This window comes from Anser cygnoides, chromosome 5 (genome assembly GCF_040182565.1).
Source record: "Anser cygnoides isolate HZ-2024a breed goose chromosome 5, Taihu_goose_T2T_genome, whole genome shotgun sequence".
In the NCBI taxonomy this organism is placed as follows: domain Eukaryota; kingdom Metazoa; phylum Chordata; class Aves; order Anseriformes; family Anatidae; genus Anser; species Anser cygnoides.
This window is the reverse complement of record NC_089877.1, coordinates 29,226,564-29,238,904: the sequence shown is the minus strand read 5'-3', so window position 1 is coordinate 29,238,904 and position 12,341 is coordinate 29,226,564. Positions and strand designations below refer to the sequence as shown.

The following is a 12,341-nucleotide window of genomic DNA, read 5'->3' as shown; positions in this document are numbered from 1 at the left end:
AAACATTTCCCGCTGCTGCGAACGCTGGTTCAGCTCCTCTGGAGGTAGCTGCGGAGGGAGCCTGACTGCTTCTGTTGTTACTGGCACTCAAAATCTCAAGACCTTTTCTGAAATCCAAATTCAGAGCTTTGGGCCAATTTTATTGATACAACTTGGTTTACTGGTTGGAGCAGGTAGAGGGAGAGAAATTTGTAAAAGGAGCTTAGAACTGGAGCTTTAATGCCTTCATTTCCTCTTGGTCTCATACCTGCTGGTATGCTAAGGAAGAGGCAAATTGATTCAGATGGCATAACTGCACTGGTGACCCTGCCTTATTTTATTCACTTTGGCTCCGTACAGTCTTCTCTCACAGGCTCCCTGCCTTCAACACTTCCATCTTCGTGGTGACCCAAACACGTCAATTCTCGAATCCTCCTTTCTGCAGGGTGGGGAGGGACAGGGAAAGGCAGCTGAAGAGCCTGCCCGGGGGCAGGATGAGCACAAGCACTCCTGATCCCATTGCAAACACTGGGCTCTGCGAGGCCTCGAGCGCCGCGGCACGTTTCACGTGAAGGCTGGCACCGCCTGCCTGCTGCTGCTGTCCCAGGCCAGAAATGCAGCAATTTCCTTAGGAATGAATCACTAACAGAAAACAAACAAGAGCTATTTAAGAAGTTTCTCTTTTCCCCTGAATGTCTTGTCCAGTATCATATTCCTGACAGTTTATTCTTCAAGAATTTAGTCATCTAGGGTTTCAGTGACTCATCTGATGAACCTTCTACCCATTTCCTGGAAAGAGTCCTGTGCAGTCCTGTGCAGCCCTAGCCTCGTTCTTCCTACGTTTTCATATATTTCAGCTTTTCTCCATTTTAGGCGTGGGGGAGAGGCAATAATATTTTGAATGCACCCAAATTTGCAATGTAACCGGAAAGCAGAGTGGTGAAAGAAACATCTGGAAAACAAAGATGGGCACTGAATCACAGAGTCTCTTTTGGAAGAAGCTGCCCCTTGGACGGAAAGCTGGATAGAAGAAAAGAAGCTGCTGTAAGAAGAGCTGTGTGGTACAATACGGTCATGAATTTGCCAGAGCTGTACCCTATAAAATGAAGATGAAAAAGATTTGAAGGCTCTCACACATTGCATGGGCGGGTGTGACTCACTCTGGGCAAATGCCACTGATGACAAGTGCCCTGACACAAGCTATTGAATGAATTGGGCTGGATGGGAACCAGAGTAACCGTTGTACATATTGGGGCCAATCTGAAAGACACTTCTGTGCAGAAAACAACTGCTTCCTTTCCTAATTAAAAAGAAAATTCCAAAGCTGCTCTCAGACAGCTTGAAGGCTACTTTAGCAAACTCCGATTTAAGTTGCACGACGCCTATAGCAGATGGCTGACATCACTGATGTCCAGACCATTCCTCCCAACACATACAGGTGTGCTACCGTATATATTTATGCTACTGCTGAAACAGGGGTCTAGTGTTGTTAAAATGTTCAGAACTGTGTGGGAGCGTGAGCCCGTCCACGTAAATCACACACGTGCGGAGCAGCTCGGAGACACCACCAGCATATGCTCCCAGCCCCCTGCCTTCTCCTGGGAAGTCAGCAGCCAAAGCACCACCGGCTTACACTAACTTGCAACAGGGCTAGCGAAGGAGTTGGGAGATCTGTCTGATGCAGGCTGGGACAACATGTCAAGCATTCTTGGAGGATGATTTCAGCGCTCAGTTATACGAGTACCACTGGCATGTATACTGTGTGTGTGCATGCAGATATACGCTGTATATATACACCGACGTGCATCACAGGCCTGATCCTTTTAAAGGGATACAGTGTCAGGTCAAAGCTGGCCCGACATTCTTCTTATTAAAAAATAAATAAACTTTTACAAGCCCTGATTCCAACAGAAATGTTTCCATGATTTATTTTAAGAAGGGAACATTCCCCTGCAGTGCTCACCGCAACCCAAACATTGCAGCGCTGTGCAAGAGCATGAGAACCAGAGAGGAAACTGAAGAATCTATTTTCACTGCTCCAGAAGAGAAACACAGAAAGTAAACAAACAGCAAAAGCACTGACAAATAAATTTGATTTCAGTCTTGGCTGCAGTGTTATCTATACTATGGCTAAGGAGACTAGACTTGAAGCATGCATATTTTTCCAGCGATTTCTGTAAGACGTGACTGAGTGTGGGATGGGACTTGAGGGAGCCATCTACACTAGGAAAGAGATTTATTTTTCTTTGTCTGATCTTTCATGCTCCTCATACCTTGCCTTACACATCTGAGAAACTGAAGAGCAAACCAGAAGAAATCGTCTCTTGTTTTCAAAACTAGAAAATAATTTGAAGCTTAGGCAAGCTATCCAGGAAATCAATCCCTTGTTTGTGGGAGAGTTGTTAACTCTTGAAAGTGATAGGAAGAGTCTTTCTTCTAAATACCTGGAGCCCTCTATGCAACAGAAAGTGAAACCTGCCTTTGGTGCTACTGCTTTTTGCTTTGATAAGTCTGCAAAAAGCAGCAAGCAGTAGGATAAGAAAAACAGACATACGGAGAGAGAAAGAATGAGCAAGCAAGTGAATACTTTCCTGACAAAACTACAGACTTCTGTGATGACTGAATTTGGCCCCAAGCAATGCACACACACATGCATACACACATGCACCCCCCACCCCCTCAATGCCTCAATCTGAACGGTCTGTACAGCGAAGACGGAAAGAAAAAAATGTAGTGAAGCCTGTCCAAAAAAGACTGTGAAGATAGTCTACTGGCAGAGTAGTGATTGCACCAGAAAGGTTTTGGAAGCAGTAAACAGGAAATGGTTAAGTAAAAGCAGGTGGAGCATGCTGACTGCAGGAACCAAGCAGGAAATAGCTGAGCGTCTGAATGGATGCAAAAAAAAAGCTCTCTTGCTCAGTCCTTGGCAGTCACAGTATGCCCACTGCTCCTGCTCCCAGTCCTCCTCCACCACCCTTATCTCCCCAAGCTACAAAGTCTTGCAGTCAGCAAACACCTTTTGCTTGAGCAATGCGCTTGCCTTGAATTTCAGAACCAGTGCCAGAGGCTTGGAAGGCAAGGCTTATGTTCTGCTTGGAAGGCAGAGGAAAAGAGGGACTCACCAACTGTGCCAGGGATGGGTCAGGAGCACCCAGTGCCTGCCAGAGGCTTCGGGAGCTGCAACAGTGCCTCTGGCTGCTGTCCCAGGTGCCCTGGTCCCAAGTGTATTTAGCACGATACTGAATCAGAGAACGACATTTCTACCACCCCACTCATTCTAGGGGGCTCCCAGAGCACTCTGCTGCAGGATTCATTCTCCATCACTGCTGAAACACAGCCCCTTCTGGGGCAGAGCTCTGCAGCTGTTTAATAGCTCACAGCAACATCGCACAAGCAGATGGAAAAGAAAGCGAAATGTGTAAGAAACGTTCTTTCCACTTTCTTTCCAACCTTCCCTTTCTCTCCTCTTTGTCTACAGCTTTTCTTGCCAGCTCCAGACAACTCCAGATGTGTGTCTTTCCCACCAGTATCTGAAGACATTTGGCTCTGGAGACGGGGGATCTGCGTGCCAGCATGCTGCCTGCCGGGGCTGCCAGCCCCAGGGGCTGCGTTCCTGCTGCCGCGCTCTCGCCCCTGGCTGTCCTGACCGACACACTGCTGGATGGAGGGACGGAGTGCTGGTAGGGAACAATTCTGCTTTCTTCCAGATGAGTACAGCCTAGATGTAAAATTGCTTAACGCAGACAAGACACTCTTGCCTTCAAAGTATGTCAGTCGCATTAAAGCCCTGAGGAAAGTTAAGAAAGGAATATATACATTATTTCTGCCCTCCTCTCCTAGATTTAAACTTAAAAAAACAAAACTGTTTTCCTTATATTCCGAGCAAAGAAAAGAGTAATGGCAAACAAGCTTGTATGGAGTTACAACTGCACAAACAAAAATGTTTTTCTGGTAGAGAAATCTTACAAAGAAGTCCTGCTCTTTTTAGACATCATTATTTTGGCAAAACACACCAGATGTTACTGGGAACTCTCCATCTTTTAAAACAGAGAGCTACCATATACAACTTAACACCTTTCAGATGCTTAGATCCTAGTCTAGGCAAGGCCTTTGTGGTTCAAACTCATTTTTCAGGTTCAAACCCACCCTGCCCAATGTCCAACATCCCCACTTCTGCCCTTCTTGGTCAGGGGTGAGCGGGGCCTGGCCCCGTCACCGCTGCTCCCCTGGGAGGGGACCGAGGGGCGCTGCCGGGGCTGGGCCTGCTGGGTGCCTCCTGCAGGCACCCTCACTCGGCCCCGGTGCCGTGGTGCCTAAGTGCACAGAGAGGACGTGTCCTGTCAGTGTGGGTGGGTGGCAGGACAGCTGCTGGGAGTTAAACCTCAGCACTGACCTTTGAGGAAAAACAGGCTGTGGTTCATACGCATCTAAGAAACCCAGAGAAAGTGACTGAAATGAGCTGAACGAAAATAAGCAGGTGTCTCTCTCCCGCTCCTTTCGCAATTTCTGCTCACCCACCCGCATTTTTTTTTGCACTCAAGTTGTCAAGAAAAACGGCAGGAATGAGGTTCCTGGTATAATTACAGCTTGCTGAGAAAATCGCAGCCTGCAGCAGTAATTCCTTCAGTGCTGGAGACAGATGCTGCTGAGGTCTAATCACAGTGTTCCCACTAAGCAGGCCCCGAGTCTAATCTGTCATCAGCTGAGAGGCCGCTGACTCCTGCCACGTGTGAACCGGAGCTGCTCGGCCTGATCCTCTCCCCCGGGCCGGAGCAAGGCAGTGCCAGAGGGAGGGTATGTTTCCATTCACTCCTTGCCCTCAGCGACAGCGATACTGCAACTTCAATGCACTGCTTATCTCTCCTCCATGCCTCCTATCAGGGCCACTCAAAGCCTCGCTGGAAAGGGCTCAAGTGCTTGTTTTCAACTTACAATGCCGTATAGTGACTGCAGTTCAAAAATACAATTTGAGCTGAGATAAGTTGAAGGAGAGGCTTAATGAGAACGGCCTGTAGCTAATTCCTCCTTCCAATATGTATGGTATTTTCTGCTTATTAGGAGGACAAGGCTGCTGCCCTCGGTGAATGATCTTATAGCCCCTGCATGCTAACATCAACAACAGAAAATCAAGAGTATGAGTACAGGCTGATGAGCACAGAAGTAGGAAGAGGAAAAAGCTGAAGTGCTTATATTGAAAAAAGAGCTGGGAGAGAGCACATGCGTGAGGAGAGACTGCACACATCTCCTGTGGGTTACACACAGTTGCTATTGCCATCAAACGTTCTCACATTAAAAAGCTGGTGTTCTGTAGAAGCCTGTGGCCAACTCCATTTCTTAGTCTTCAGCAATTTTTCTGAACCTGCACGTGGTAGCTGTGTGCACACGACGATGCACCAGGTCTGTACAGAAGTAGTGGATATGGTGGCTTCTCGGTCACTGAGGAGGGAGGGGGAACAAAGCGTGGCACGATGTCTCAAAGAGGGGAAGGAGTGACTCATACAGGAAGAAAAACAAAGCAAAGATGAACTTAGAGCATAAGAGAAGAGGTAGACTGTTGGCTGTAAATCAACTTTCTTGCACTCAGAAGGGTGAGTATTACAGCGTGAGGAGTTGTGCTTGACAGTAATGGAAGTCCAAGGAAGTTTGATTAAGATTAAATGGCAGTCACTGGCCAACACAGAAAAGAGGCTTTAAGGTGAAAATCAAAGACAGGAAGTGACTAAGTAGGTCAGAAGCTGTGGGTAGTGAGCTGGATAGATTAAATGGGACTTGGAGCGACTAAGTTAGCTCTGCTAATGACACATGATAACACTCAAAATGTCGCCAAGTTTAACAAATCTGACTCTGAAATCACCTTCAACGTCCTGATATCAAATCAGAGATTGCTGAGCTCTAATAGTATCTACATCAGAGCAGATAATGTATGTGTTTTAACAAGAGATTGGTTTTGCAGTCACTTTTTGACCCTGCCAAGCTTCCTGTAAATAGTACGCTGTTTTGACTGAACAGGATTTCTTCATAAGGACTGAGGAAAAATGACCTGACTAATAGAAACTGTTTGACTCTGAGAAGGGCAGCTCCTGCAGATTGAAAAGACAGATGCAGTGGAGAAACTCCTTTCCACCCTAAATTCAATAAGTCTTTGATTCAGCAGCTGTGTTCATACTCTGGAAAGCCGGAAGAGAACGGTCACCTTGTATTTTTATACCTGATGAGAAAACCCCAGATTGTGTGTGTGCACTGGGACAGTTCAATGTGCGTCTATTCCATCTTCAAAGAGGCTTTCAATGCTCTTTCAGATGTGGGGTGTGAGGAAGGGTGAGAACTGCTAAAGCCAGCCCCATCCTCATTAAATCTTTGCCCTCTCCGGAGCAGGCATGCAAGTGGAGAGAATAGAAGATATGCATGAGCAACTGAGCATCTGTGGCCTCATGACCTTTGACTGTTGTATTATGGGAAATGTATTCTTCGGTTGCTATGCTTTTCTAATTCATTTGTATTTTCCTTCAGTGACTCCCTTGTATTTTCTTTGGTGCTCCTGTGTAATGGTTTCAAGGAATCACAGATAGCTCCCAGTTAAGCATGCATACAATAGCTTTAATTAAATGTTTGCAAGTATCCCACAGTAATGCAAGGGAAAGGGAAAGCAAACAGCTTTTACTCGCTTGTACCTATCCCTTCTGAGCCCTGCCATGGCTGGAGGCATCTGCACTGCTGCCCCTTAAACTCATTTCTAACCTGATGTGAAACGAAGGCCACTGGTTCCTGCTGCTCTACACATAAGCACTTCAGGCATTTTCACTCCCAGCAAAAGAGCTACCGATCACCTATGAAAGGTACAATGCTGAAACCTTTTAGGCCAGGCTACAAGAAATTTAAATAAATAAATAAATAAAAAAATAGAAAATAGGATAAACATTCTTTACTCAAAAAAAAAAAAAAAGAGAGAGAGAGCGAGAGAGAGAATAAGGTTAAAAATAACCTTTTCTTAAAATACACCCAAAAAGATGCTATAGGTAGGGCAGCAGAAAAGCAAAGGTTTTGATTTTTTTTTTTGAATATTCTGAATTTAATCTTTTCTGTTCTCTGTGTTATTGGCAAAATCTCAGTCTTGTCACCCTCCTCCCCTCTTCCCCTGCAATGAGTTACTTATTTATTATTCTCTCCAACAGAGATCTTTGTTTCTTTTACAAGTAGTTAACAACATCATTTTATACATAAAGAAGAAAGCTGTAAAGGATTTTTTTTTCTTTTCAGGCATTTAAAATAACTATACACAAGGGAAATGAAATTTGGAAGGGGAACTTTTAACATGCAAAGACAGAGGAATAAGAAACAGGATGCTAAGATCATCAGTCAGTTCTTTAAGTCAAATACAAGATAATTTTACAGCACAGGAATAATGTTGCTCTATTTTGTATTATATGGAAGATTTGACAGTATCTGCAAGGGTAATCGTAGAATCACAGGATATCTCGAGTTGGAAGGGACCCACAAGGGTCATCGAGTCCAACTCCTGAAACGAGACCTAAAGGCTAGTGATTATTTCTAATACTTAGTACTAGTATAAAGTATTTGTCTCAAATATTTCAGCGACTGACATCATTATTATTTCAAAGTTGAGACAAGCTAATTTGAGAACACTTTGGTCTGGCTGTACATATATTATTGCAAATCTATCCACTACTTCTCAGTGACTCACAGAGATAACACACATCAGAAAAGATAACAATAATTGTAAGACTGGAAAGAAAGAAAGAAAAAAAAAAAAGGCCAATTTGATGACAGAAAAAAGAAGCCAGGCTTCTAGCTTTGATCTTGGATGTTTCCCTGCACTGAGACCAGAGGCACTGCCAGTTTTTGCAATCTGATGTGCTGGATTTGGCTAGGGTTTGTGCTGAACAGGGACTTGCCTAGCTTTGCTGGAGCTTGAGGTGCGGTGACTTTTCAGGAGGGAACAGAAAGCATGGGTTGTTTCCCTCACGTAGCACAGCACAAACAACAGCGGGGTTGTCTGAGAAGATTGAGAACTGCTGACACAAGACAGTAACAGGAACCAGCAGCTGCAAAGGAGAGTAGGAGTGGGATGAAAAGCAGTCTCACCGAGTAAAGGAGGAAAGGAGAAGGCCAGGGAAGATCTAAAATTAGGAGCAGCTAGCAGATGCTGACAGAGACTTCTCTTGCTTGATGGTCCCCATGGGTCTGGTCTCGAACACAACCAGGGCAACACAAAGATTCCTACAAGGATTTCTGGGATACTCTTAATGAAGATTTCTACTCTTGGGCCCCCTGTTAAACTGCAGTCTGCATTTCCACTGCATCTTAACAGGAAGCTTCTTTTTAAATACACCTGTTTTCAATGATGGCTGGGAGTCAAGAAGGGTAATTCTCAAAGGTGTGTGAAGAAGAGATTGGATCTACACTTCATCTTCCTTCTTCACCTCTGCTGTGCCTGCCTGATGCCCCCGTTCCAGCCCACCAGTACAGACGGCCCGGTACAGCCACAGCAGCAAGGACTCAGTGCAGTGGTGCACGCAGGGCACACAACGTGGGCTTGTTTGGGTTTCTGGGTTTCCGGCTGTGATTACAGAGGGTTTTGATTTTTGTTCCTTGGTTTTCTGAATTATTTGCTCAGGCTGTCCTAAGAGCTCTGCTCCATGTAAATGAGAGCTCGCACATACTCATGTTTATAAGCTCAACAACTCCATCAGTTTCATTTTTATTCTCTGTCAGAGTTTTCTGTATGTTATGTCTATTGTTTCACTTAGTACTGCTAGTGTCTCACCTGTCTGTCTTAGACCTTGGGACACTATAAGTACATTCAGATTTCTCTGGTTCTTCATTTTCTACTTCCCTTTAGTAAGTCATAACTATTACTGTTCTCCAAACACATGAAGAACTTGAAGATAGAGCTCGAAGTTCAGAGCAATCCCTTAACTTTGTGACCGAAACTCGGTGTAGTTTACTGAAAAATGCTCCCCAAAATTTTCTGCTTCCTTGGGATAAGGAGGAAAAAGGAAAGAGAACACAGTGATGAGTGATTTCTTTACAACTTCTTTTAGCTAGATAGTTCTAAAATAGTAATCATTCTCTCTTTAAAAGAAAAAGGTCCCATCCCTGACAGAAAAGCATTTGCAAGAGTAGCTGAGTGTGATGTCCACGCTGCCTGTCACCCCATAGGTTCCACAAACAGACCAGGAAATGAGAAGGAGGAAGAGTTGGAGAGTGCTTGTACAAATACTCTGCAGGGGGGCAGTAAGAGCAAAGCCAGGACGGTGGAAAGGAAAATGTCAGAAGTTAATCCCAGGTGTAATACATCGGAGGCCAGATGCATGTTGTGAGAGGTGTCGTTCATGTAATATTTATGTGTTTTGTTTCCCCTCTGTGAACTTTACAGTAGGCCTTAGCCAGTGAATGCTGCACTCTCCATAAATGCCTAGCACGGCCTGTTGTTGCCTTTCCAAGTTTCTTATTCAACAGCACATTTTTTCCTTGTTTTTAAATGCTTGCTGGAGTCTTAGACTAGGAGTTTTTAACCTAACAATAAAACACCTGCATTTTATTAAGACTTGGGACTTGAGTTCCACCTCCCTCACTCTTACTGAAGTGTTGCCATTAGTCAGGTTAACTCTTTCGTAGTCAGTTTTGCTCTGAAAGTGAAGTTAATTGGCTACATGTAGCTCAGTTCCACAATCCTATGCTGTGTTTGGAGGAGAGGAAAATAGCTCTGAGGCAGACCCAGAGGACTCTGTTTCAGCATCTAAACAGATGTTAAGATACTACAGCCAGCAGTAGCAGGCCCCACATCTCAGTTCTATTTTAGTTTTCCCTGGCCCCATTGCAAGTTCCATTCAGCCCTGAGGTCTGTGTATCTATCTACTCAGACCAGAAGCACCTCTACAACAGACCTGTCCAGTGCGGATAGCTGAGGGGTGCAGAAGCCCTAAATCACAGCTGCAAAGCCTTCACGCTTCCTAGCATGACAGTCCTGCATCAACATGTCCTCTGACAGCATGCAACTTAATGCTAAAATTTTCTTACCAGCCATGCTCATTTTAGGAGTGATTGAGATTTTTTGAGTTGTATCACAGAAGCTTCATTCAAATATTGGAAAAAAAAATACTATTGTCCCTGTAACTTCCCTTTGCATTCTCATTTCACTGTCTTAAATGAGAATTGGAGCAGGACTATACAGCGATATTTGTGCCTGAAGCTCCAAGTGTGTTATTATCCCTGTATTAAATTAGAGCAATGGCAGCATATGGATGTGAAGGAATTGCCCAAATTCATGCAGCAGTTCAGCAGAAAGGCTGACAAGTTCAGTTGTCAATGTACTAAGCAACTGCCCTGTTTGCTGTTTAATGTAGCTTCTTAATAAGCAATTATTTTCTAGGTCCCCTCCATGCACATCACAGAAGTACCACACTGCAACTAGCAACAACTGCTGGTGATTTTACCAAATATGATCAGTTCACTGAAGACAGGAAAGAGTAATTTAATACACACAGCCAGGGACTGTATACAATGGATCTGTAGGATCTGGATCTGTAGGATCTGTATACAATGAGCTGATTCCCTCTCTGTTGCTATCTATGTGCTTATGGGCACGTAACTATTTCTTTATGACTCAGCTTCCCATCTATGCAAGAGAGAAATTCTTTGCATCCAGCAGGTGAATCAAGAGGCCATACACTTCTGAGGCTATTCTGGGTTAGTCATTCATCTTAGGACTTTACTGGCACACATACACATATACAATTGTACTAATCTACATCAGGCCTGCGTGGAGAGAACAAGTACATCAAAAGTTCAGAGGTTTGGAGATACCCAGATACTATAGAGCCATACATATCCTAAGATAAACAGGTAGGTAAATAGATAACTATTGGTTGCTACCCAAGTACTGGTCAGGTATAATTAATTCTATAGGTAGCTATTTATTACATCTGATATATCAGATGCTAGTGTGATTTATACATACCTATAACAGTAGTATAGGAAATATGATAATATACAGTGGTACTCATAAAAGGAAATGTTCAAAGGTGATGTTGCTCTTGTAAACTAATTATTTCCACTCATTTATACTTACCAGTATATAATTTCTAAACTGTGAGGATAACAATAATCACTGAAAATGGACTTATAAGCCCACATCGCAGCAGAGAAAGTTTTAGGGACAAAACTATGGCTGTTGCACAGAATGTTAGATGATGTGGGGATTCAGTAGTCTGGGATATGTAGCAGTGAAAGTCATCTGGTGTGAGAGTAGCAGACCGCCCCCATGGCTTGGTGTTAGCTCTGACCACAAACCAGGGAGTGTACACTTGTGTGCCCATCGAGGAGCACAGCTCGCCTTGCCTGCCATTTGCAAAGACAAAGGATGAACTTTAGAAACATAATTTGGAGCAGAATTTTTCATATTTGGATCATGACTCACACGAGTCTTACTTTTCCATTCAGTGTAAATAAGCACATATGATTATTTTGAATTGCTTTACAAAATATATGCAAACAGCATTTCAAAATCTCTCTTAAACCAAATTGTGTAAGTCTCACATTTGTTTGTGTTTGCACCCTTTAACTAGCGTTAGGAAGCTGTGATTTACATTGCTGGGTAAATCACATCTGCTCATAAGCTGTGGCTTTAAAAACGTTGCACATCTGTGGTATCAAATGTGTGCAAATTAGAGAATTACATGACATTACTAGTCACTTAAATGCAAATGTAAGCTTCATTTTTTGTGCAGTATTTGAAGTCATGTTATTATGTACCATAAACTGCAATCACCTACTGTCTACTTATACAGCAATACAAAAAGGAATTTATTCCTTTGTAATCATTTTCATATAGCCATATAGTCAGGTACCCCAATCAGGAATGTAGGCTACAAACTGTCAGCTGCCCTGATGCTTACTTACGGTCATTCTTTATAGGTGGCCTGGTCACCACACTCATTACTTTTGAGTAAATAAAATGTGGGATTTGGTATTCTGGAGTTGTGTTTGTTGGTAAAAGAGGTATTTTCTTTGCAGCAATCTGGAAAAACAGTATTTTTTCAGCTTTACTTTCTTCATGTATCTGTGGCTTCTTTTTGAAGCTGGTACCAGGTTGACCAGAGACAGCATCTTTTAATCCAAGATCTAGACATGGGGAAGTGGTATAGTCAGTCTGTGACGTGCTCAATTCCAGCACTGCAAAAGGGGTTGTTCCCTATGACACGTTTGCTCTATTCTTCTGCCTTGAGTGTCTCAAGAGAGAGCGTCAGCAAGATTTTCCTTCTTCTATTTCATAACCTTGTTCCTATTTTAACATCTTATAAAAAATATATATATATTTATACATTTAAATATATTTATAA

General features: G+C 43.5%; 1 protein-coding gene and 1 long non-coding RNA gene across 13 annotated transcripts in view; one reads left to right on the top strand and one right to left on the bottom strand.

The window, feature by feature from the left end:
* Positions 1-12,341, bottom strand: part of RAD51B (RAD51 paralog B) — a 422,492-nt gene that overhangs the window by 48,480 nt on the left and 361,671 nt on the right. The window lies entirely within an intron of this gene.
* LOC106031667 (uncharacterized) overlaps positions 1-12,341 on the top strand; it is a 31,190-nt gene that overhangs the window by 5,013 nt on the left and 13,836 nt on the right. For both annotated transcript variants that reach the window (XR_010832054.1, XR_010832055.1), the window contains one exon: positions 3,458-3,659. This is a non-coding gene — a long non-coding RNA (uncharacterized lncRNA). The remainder of the gene's footprint in view (positions 1-3,457; positions 3,660-12,341) is intronic.